The following is a 9,809-nucleotide window of genomic DNA, read 5'->3' as shown; positions in this document are numbered from 1 at the left end:
AACGGATCGAACGTGTCGTAGCGTGTTTTATCGCGATCTCGTGATTTTCCGTAAATTTTGTTGGAATCGGAAACGATAATAAACGGAATAATCTCGCGAAGGGCTTCGAAACGACGATATTCCCGTCTTTTCTGACAACCATCGCGCGAAACGAGCCTCCGTGTTCCTTAAAATAACCTCAGCTTGCCCGTGTAACGTCTGAAGGTTCAGCGTATCGGCGAAATTTTTGTAGAATCGAACGTAAACCCGAACGTATCGTTGCTGATTAAACTTTCGCTTCAACGGATGTAAAACGTGGAGAAATAAAGATCGCCAAGCGAAATTCTCTTTGCGAGAATAGAACATTTCCAGAGTTAAGGCGACCAATTTATTAAATGCTGTTATTTCCATGAAATGTGCGCGTGACGATCGGCGGCGTGTTAAAATTTCGCAGCAAAAAGAGTCAACGTGCGTTGGACCGTGTTTGGTTGATTCGGTGCGTTGGCAGAACCGATGATCGTTCCACCAAACAAAGGCTATATCATTTTCGATGGTTGAACGTACCTCGACTAGCGGGCAGAACGATAAAACGAGAATCCTCTGCCGTGGTTTACACGTTCCCAACTGTACCACGACTGTAGCCGCATTGCGTCAAGCAAAACAAGTGCAGCTTGCAACGCAGAACGCACACGTGCGACCACGATCGCGCCCGCCCGACAAAACGATCGGTAAAAATATATTCTATTCTGATCTGTGTGTCGTGGCTACGAAAAAAAAAAAAAAAAGATAAAAAACATCAGTTTAATTGCAACGCGTACTCGAAGCGGTAACCCTGGGAGATTTTCCCCCCAGAAAGCGTTCTGCGTTCGAGTTTGCGTATTTCGAGTTCGTAGATTAAAATACAAATCCAAAGACTCGAAATTCTATTTGGATACTTCGATTTGAATTCGAAGTTCGTCGGTCTACGTACACGTGGCATTTGGCAATTCGGATGCGACGTGGAAAGTTTGAAGGTGAATTTAAAACTGGGATTCAAGTTCGCGCATTTCTTGACGCGATCTTGAAAATTTGCACGCGAATTTGAAACTTGAATTTCCACTTCGACGCATAGATCTGTGCTTTGCAATTCGAATTTCCAATCTAATTTTCAACTCGACAATTTGAATTTCAGTTCGAAGATCCGAATCTGAATCCGAAGTTGAATTTCAATTTGAACTTCAGTTCGAATTTTAGATATCGGATTTAGATTGAACGAAAATTCGCAACGAGCACAATTTTGAATATGAAACGAATGGGCGAGAAAAATTACACCTTCTGCGAGTTTTCCGTTTCACCGACGACATTTCGATCCATTTACCGTCCTCCTATCTCGCGTCTTCTGTTCTAAAGCAGCAACAAACGAAGCGAAGTTAATAACAAGTCTTCTCCAGAACAAAATGCGTACCATTTCTTCCGCTCGTATTATCCGCTGCCTTTGTTGGCCGGTTCTTCTCGAGTTTTCCCGCTGATTTTTCAGTCGAAATAACTGTTTCCCTGTGCGGGGCGAATTATCGTGCTAGTAATTTCGCGAGCAAACGAGACTAATTTTTTCGTCGCTCGGGGCACGTGCAAGAGAATTCTAAAAAGGCCACCTATCGGCCTATTCAAATCTAAACGATAAAAGCTGCTATTCAGAGTTGGTCGGTGAGCTAAGAAAATTGCTAGAACAAACAAAATCTACAATTATAATAATCCATGCGACCCGTTGTTCCTCGGCAACGAAATTCGCAATTATCTAATCGATACGTTTCAACCCCGCGTGGAAAAATTTCTCTTCGCGTTACCCTCTTGCCGTTAGAAAGATACGAGCAATAATGAAAATCCACGATTATGTTAGTAATCGATAAGATTAATCGATCAATTTATTTCTGTTTCAGAAATGAAACTGGCGCGCGTGACAGTGAAAGAAGATCGCCGATATTTCTGAAAAGCTCTACTCGCATTCGTAAAGCACGGGTAAGCTATCGAGTAATTTCGGCTTATTTATTTATTTATGCTAATGTTAAACCCTCGTCCACGATGCGTAACGCGTCTTTTACCGATGATACCGACGATAATCGTGGAACGTACCTAAGTTAGAGGAAGAGATCGAATGCGGAAATTGGTAAGCGGAATTAGGAAAAATAAAAGAAACGGAGCGGAAAGATTACGCGAACGAAATTAGCGAGGTAAAAGAAATCGAGCGGAAGAAATGATGGAGGCTTATTAAGGTAAAAGAAATCGAACGAAATCCCATAAGACCGAGGAACACGGAGTATTTGCATATTCTCTCGGATGGAATTTCCTCGGTAGATGAAATTTCGGTTTCTGTTCCGTGAACGGTGTAAAATGCTGGTTGCTCGCCACGGCAAGAAGCCGAGAAAAGCCGGGGAATTACATCCGTGTTATGGGATCTCGGTGAAAACGTGGGAAACCGACCGATGGGATGCGTCGACGCTGTTACGGGAAAATCCTCTGACGTTCATAGATAAAGCTACTTACACGTGTACTTTCGCTCGTAAATACACGGCCATTTCGTTCCATTTTATTATTATTATCGTCGTTTATTTATCGATATGTGACTCTTAGTTACAGCGAGCGCAGAGTAACGTAGCACAACAGAACGTAAAATAAAATTACACTCGGCGAATCGAGAAGGGAACAGACCAGTTCACACGGGATCGCGCAATTGATTTTTAGAGTTACGTAAGGCGACGTGAGCAGAGTGTTTAAATGCGCTATACAACGCAAATAAAGAGCCACGTGTTTCTGCTAACAACGCGTGGATCGCTGAAATACGCGCCTTACTAAAATATACGAGTCAATTTAGCAACACGTTGTCGAAGTGATCGAACGTAAGACAAGAAAGAGGACGTAGAAAGAGGAAAAAGGGAGGATCTAATCCGCAACTGACCGAAACCTCTAAATTCCGTATACAGTTCGAGTTTTTTACTGGCGAACGAAAGGAAGCTTCCGCCGTGTCTGCCTTCTGTCTTCCGCTCTATGAGCGAAACAGAAAAACAGGAAAATCCTATCAGATTTGTTTGTCTATTTCTGAATACTCTTTACCTTCTGAATACGTTCCGTGACGATACCGTCCCAGTTCCAGCGTAAAGTCGCGGCCGAGTCGAAACGTCGACGTTGAGTTTGTGGATCTTCGTGCGTTTCTCCAGAATTCTCAAAAATTTGAAGACGTAAGTTGCATCGTAATCGGCAAAAACACGTCAAGCGTTACACGATTGTAGTACTCGTTTTAACATTTAAAAAGCGAGACGATAATTTACCTAGATTCGATCTTTTTAATCCTCGGCCGACTATATGGTTTTTCATCAACGCGGTTCACGTAACGCGCGATTTCTTACCGTTTTTTGGATCTTAAGAAAATCTGGAAAAATTCCGAGCTACTTGTTATAGTTCCTAGTTTACCGTTTAATTATTAGCGACATTTTAGTCAAACGTCTAAACATTCTTGCAATAAAAATGGACGTCTCAGATAATTTTATGGAAAAATGGGAATTTGTTTGTTGATAGGTAGCTTCGTAATAAACGAATATCGAAGTTATTGCAGGATTTCACTTGAATATAAAGAAATTTGCCAACCTTTGTCAAAGTATAATTATTTCGAGATCTGAATTTGCGAAATTTCTGAGTGTGTAATTTACTATTGGGAATTATTTTGAGACGTTATATTCAAAGATAATAAATGTAACGATTTATAAGAATGAGCTGAAAGATCGTAAAAGCTACTTTACTAAAATCGTAAGAAAGTTACGAGACATACGAGACGAACAATTTACAGCGTACAATTTTTCCAACGTTGGCATTTGCTTGCCCAAGGACTTGACTGGACGATGATACGAATCGCTGAGGGCACAGTGTTCACTTTCTCACCTCGTGGTATTCAGAACCGAACTGAACGAAAGCAAACGGTATTTTAGCAGTCGCGTAGCTTCGCAAGTGGCGAGAGCCACGTAGTCTGACACCTTCGTTTCAGAGAAACTAAACAATGAAAAGCGTGGAACTCGGCGACCCATTATATCGGCGTAGAGTTAATTATACTCGTAAAATAAATTTGCATAAACCTAGCCGTAGCCGTAGTCGTTAGAAAATCATCGTAGTAACGTTGTAACAACCATGAGACCATTCATTCATGTAAGACCATTGAAATTTCTATACCAACGTTTCGATAGAATTATCTATCGCTAATGTAATGGGTGAAATTAAAATTACCAAACGCCAAGAATACGTTTCGCGATACGCATGGGAACGCGAACGATATGAATTCTGGCCGGCGATAACGCCACTCTTGCAGATACAGTCGTCGTCGTCGTCGTCGTGAGGTTCGTTTTTAGTCGTATCGACACGTGTGCATGGGAATGTTGGAATATCGCTGGCAGCGGGGCTCGTTAACAGGGCGGTCTGAAAGCGGCTGCACGACGGTTATTTTCAGCGTATTCAACGTCTTTTTCATGCACCCCTGTCCCTGAAAGGGATATTAAGAGAAACGGTCTCGAGTCCCACCGGTTGAAAAGGATGTAACCCGCGCGAAACTTGGAACGCTACTTCTCAAAGAATTTTAATTCACCGGGTCCGTATGAAAAATAAAGGGGGGAAAAAAGAGAGAGAAAAAGAAAAACACGCGGAGAGATATAATAGAGCTTGGGTGGTAAATGTCACTTTCTCTTGCATGCGCGCCGCTAACGAGAGGTAAACGACGACCTTACGATAGTTTCAGGCGATCACGTACCACCACGCGATGGGCGAATGCCGTCTCGTAGGCGCGAGTGTGTTCGTTTTGCAATGCACTTGGCTGATGCGCGCCGCCGATGACGAGAATTACGCTGATTTTTTAGTGTCGCGTGAAACTGCGCCAAAGGTTTGCGTCGACGTGAAAAACGTGCTGTTTTGTTTCAGCGAATTACGAGATTATCGTCTTCCCGGTTTCGTATCGCTTTCTCACGTCTTGTTTATGTAACGAGATACGGAGAAATCGATGAAAAATGGAGGTGATCGATTTGCCTTCTATTTTGGATGGATACTGTTAGAAAATTAAAAGATCGCCAGGTTCCTCGATTATTTACTCGAGGAATACATTTCTTAGAGCTGGATCAGATTTTGGTGTTTATCATAAAATTTGGAAGATCGTGAGAAACGTCGATGACTCAGGTACTCTGCAAACTTACCCTAATTTCTCTTCAGAAATAAATCGATTAATATTAGGCAGGTACTGCGTGGTCGAAACGAGATTCGTAGATTTTACTCTCGTAGAGATTTCTGCATAGATTTGGAACGGTGCATTTGCAAACATCTGAATTTTCATTTCGATTTCTTCGATTCGAGTTTCGTGTCTCGATCGCTTTAACTCCAACCCTGAAGCTACGATAGGAAGAGAGTACGAACATAATCGTCATTCCCTTGATAGGATGCATAACCGCTGTAAGTTCGAATTGATTATTTCTCGCTGCCAAAGAGATTTTGCGAGCCTGATAATATTTACTCGCGATCTCAAGAAGATTTTAAAAGAAGATCTTTGTCATCCGAGAATACGTAATCGCATTCGCGTTCGTTACGATATCCTACCGGAATCGAAGAAAGTATCGACCGAAAAGGTGAGTCACGTTGGAAAATATCGATCGATGTTAGCAATTGGCCAACGATAAACGAAGTAGAACGTGTACGTACGAGAAGGAACATAGGAAAAATGTTTGGGTAGCCGGCGTGTAACTCGCGCGAGCCAATTTATTTACGATCGGCTACTTTATTGTCTACAAGGGTACCAGGCCATTAATTGCGGCTTTTAGTTCAATTATTTCCACGGTGCGCCAGCATGGGCCTCGCCGACGGGAAAGAAGTCGATAAACGACCTGTTAATTTGTTGTAACTTAACCGATTCCACGACCGTATGCGGTACACAGGCTCTCTCGACGTGGCCACTAAATGCCACCGGGAACCGGTTTCCCAACTGTGTGCACGGCTTAGGACGCGCGCGCCTTTGCCGTTGTTCAATTTATGTACGTTCCACTGTCGACACGCTCCGCTACAAAGGTGACTCGCGTTAATTGCGTTTATCTTTTCTCCAACGATCGCCCGAACGATAGCGTCTTTTGGGCGAAAAAGATCTGCTCGCGTCTTGACAGGTGCAATATAAGTATTTAGATCGATGGCTGGTGCGTGGTAATGAACTTACAATTGGATTCTTCGGCAAACGAGCAGATCGGAGCTGTGAGATTTCGAAGGAGCCGAGGATTCAGCCGAATATAACCACGAAATTTCGTATTTCCAACTTTCGCGACCGCGAGATGCCGTGATATTGGTTTTTGGCTGCGATCGTATTCGCACTTTGCGCGTACGTTGCAGTCTATTTCCTCAGGGCAGATCTGAAACTGTGCATTTCAGACCCTACGGCCTCCATTTACGTCGAGGCGATTTAAACGAATGCTCAAAACGACAGATCTGACCGAAAGTCGTTTAATTTGATCGGCGAGTCGTATGAAAAGATCCCGAAGGACAGGCTGCCGAGTCGGATTGACGTTCTATTCGATTGTTTTGTTCGATGGTTCCAAAGCTTAAGATCAAAATAATCGAAACTTTCACGTATCGTTCGAAACCATCGAATTTTACTTCATACAATTTTTGTCCATTTTCTACCGTTTGAAAATTGCGAAGGGCATCCTGCGTTTTAGTGGATAGTAAAAACGTTTTATCAACGGAGTTGAAGTTGAATAAACATCCGCGGTTTATCGGTGGTTACAAATTGTGTAATTTATATTCATCGAATTCCCTTCATTTGCTTTACGAATAAATAACATTATCGGTGGAAAGGAATAAAACTATTGGTTAGTCGTCGTTCGAATTTTTGCCCAACTCTGGCTCCTTTCCATTCGAAAATGCGCGCGTACGCGACGCGGCGCGGAACCACGTGCGCGTGCGCGTACGCATGCGCGTGAGGATGCGCCGCTCGCAACGGGGAATCCTGCAGAGGCGCTCGCACGTATCTGCGAGCCAGATCTCTTCCTCCCGCGTCTCACGTATGTTTTACGTGACTACATGCACGCGTGTACGTATTCGCAAACTATGAATCTCCCTCGGCGAGAGCAAGGAAAGTTGTGTATACTTCCACGACTTCCTGGTTTGCACCTGACCGTGCCGGGATTAATTAAGGAAAGCGTTTCCCCGGTGCGGTACGTCTGTTCCCTGTCGCCGCTGCATAAAGTCGGGAATTCGATCGAAAATCAACGATAATGGAGGGTAGACACACGGTCGTTTTACGGTTTGAGGGTTTTAACGTCTTGACCTCGATCGATATAATTAAATAGAAATTTCTTTCGTCTATTTCCTAAAAATTGTAAGCAATACCTTCTTCTAATAGTTTTGAATATTATATGCATTCTGTGTACTTTTTTGCACATTTCTACACGATACGAAGACTCATTTACAATTTTGTAATATAAACGAAATATATTCTATGTAATAACACGAGGATATTATACAAATACTGTATGCTAATTCGATCGAGAAAAAGCAACGTAGATTTCTGCGTTTTATTGCCTATGAAATTGTTAAATCTATTTCGACCACTTGCCACAACTGCGATCCGCAAAAGCGGATCTCGGACTGTTTGCATTGGAATGGGAATAGACTCGTTGTCGATGCTGCTACGTTCGCCTTCGAAATTGTAAACGACTATGTAGGCTGCTCGGGAATTCTCCACGTATTAAAGCTCGATGCTCCTTCGAGGACGCTTGCGAGATTTCCCTTGTTCCACGCATCTATGCACATGACCAACTACGCTTGTGATAGTTGCATTAATCGTATATGTACGCACAGCAACTCGCTCTCACACCGGCTACACTTCTTCTCCAAATCGTTGCCCACGTTTGAGAAATTAAGGTACATCAAAAACGCTTTACATTCGCTTTCACTTTCGCACGACTAACGTTTTACGATTACGATTCGTATTTTTATTATATATCGAGATATGTTCTTTCAGGTTGCATTTGTACCTAAAGCAAAATGTGTTAGCCATATGAATAAATAATATAATTGGTCGTCGTATTACATGCGAGAAGGAAAGGGCGAGTGACCGTTTTACGACCAACGAAATTAAAGACTAGGAAATTTTAATTTAAAGCTAGTTCAATTCTCATAAAATTTGTTCGTTCATTGAAGAATTCGAATTTGAGGAAAGCAGGCTTAAACGATCGCAACTTTACGCATATACAGTTGCACGTAAGGAACGTTGAGCTAGCAAAACGACGCTGTAATTTATTCTAATTAGCGATCAGGAAACTATTCGACGATCGTAAAATAAGTTGTCCAGATTAGAAGACAAATATGGACACAGTGTCCCCATTGAATTTCCTCGACAGTCAACCAACTGGTCGTAATTTCGCGTTCACGTCTAAATGTAGCAGGTTTCGACTGGTTTTTCGTTCACGATACGCCGCGTATTACACGGCCGTATCGATAATGCTAATTTATCGTCGATTCTCCGTTCACCGACACGCACGTGCGTTGTGTGCGCCACGATGGAGCCCGTACCTGGTGCAAAATCTACGCGCCCAAGCGCCGCTTTCACGCCTTCTTTGGCAGCGGTGCATCCGACGTGCATAGAACACGTGCACGCGAGGATGGTGCATCGCAGCAATGTGAGAGGCGACCGCAATTTCGATCCTAATGGCGGATTTTCGCCACACGGAAAATAAGAAGAGGACGAAGAAAGCAGCGTGTATCGAATTTAATTTGTTGGATCCAATTTAATTTCGTCAGGGTCGATGTGATTCTCGATTCTTTTCCCTTTTACGAGATATTCAGGTTCTTTTAACGCGAATATCGCGGAAGAGAAATCTGACAAGTACGTTTCCCTGCGATCTTAATATCGCTTTATAATTAAACAGAAGAATTTTAATACGAAGTCCATGTTGTCTCGATACTTGCGAACGATGAACACGCAGGAAAAAGCTACTGTATTTGTTACAACACCTACGTACCGGTTAATAGATTAAGTCCAAGTTTATTAATTTCCGTAGAGTAATAGCAATAATTTATTGTCCAACGATTGGTTACACGTCTCTCTCTCTTTTTCTCTCTCTGTAGGTATTAATCTCGCATTTTTAATTTATCACTTTTCCTATTCTATTTCTATCTACCCTTATCCATATCCAATTTTTCTGTCTACTTTATTGTTCTTTTTTCTTTCGTTTTTCTCCCCGCTACTCTTCAGTTACTTGATATTTCTTCTTTTCTAATGATTTTTGCTATCACTTTCGTACGACTTGACGCTGAAACTTGACACAACGGAAATGAACGTGAAACCTGGTATTTGTAACGTTACCTACAATGCGTATTTTTCTATCGAACGTCTACTTACTCGACGAGCAAACAAATAGCAAAACGATTGCCCTGCAAAGTCCAGCGGATCATGGCGCGATATTCAAAGATTATTTGGCTAAATTGGAAAGCCCCGGAAGAGCCTATCCACCGGGGCTTTCCAATTTAATGAAAGGATAAGGTAAGCAGCGGCTGGTTACCGTTGTGTTGGAGCGTAGGTTGCGAACGTAACGCAAATGAACCTGGCAAGTAGGAGCCGGCGAAAGGGTTCCAAATTGAAATCGTCCCTACGTAACGTGTACACGTGTGCTCGTGCCTTTGTACACGTGTGCTCGTGCGTTTGTACACGAGTATCCGTTCAAAGCCGAACGAGGAGCCCGCCGAGATAATTTCCATCGCCTTTTCCTTCCGTAATCAAACCATCCGCGGCTTCTGTGCAATTACGTGGCGAAATTGATTTAAAATCGGATGCCCCCCGTGCA

General features: G+C 42.8%; 1 protein-coding gene across 8 annotated transcripts in view; it reads left to right on the top strand.

The window, feature by feature from the left end:
- The window catches only part of LOC100746960 (ankyrin repeat domain-containing protein 50), a 218,934-nt gene that overhangs the window by 111,857 nt on the left and 97,268 nt on the right, over window positions 1-9,809 (top strand). For all 8 annotated transcript variants that reach the window (XM_012381497.3, XM_012381500.3, XM_012381502.3 and 5 more), the window contains one exon: window positions 1,896-1,974. The gene's annotated coding sequence lies outside the window, so the exon portion shown is untranslated. The remainder of the gene's footprint in view (window positions 1-1,895; window positions 1,975-9,809) is intronic.

The sequence above is a fragment of the Bombus impatiens genome, unplaced genomic scaffold, assembly GCF_000188095.3.
Source record: "Bombus impatiens unplaced genomic scaffold, BIMP_2.2 scf_0133, whole genome shotgun sequence".
NCBI classification, from domain to species: domain Eukaryota; kingdom Metazoa; phylum Arthropoda; class Insecta; order Hymenoptera; family Apidae; genus Bombus; species Bombus impatiens.
The sequence above is the reverse complement of the archived record's forward strand: the minus strand, read 5'-3'. Positions and strand labels throughout refer to the sequence as shown.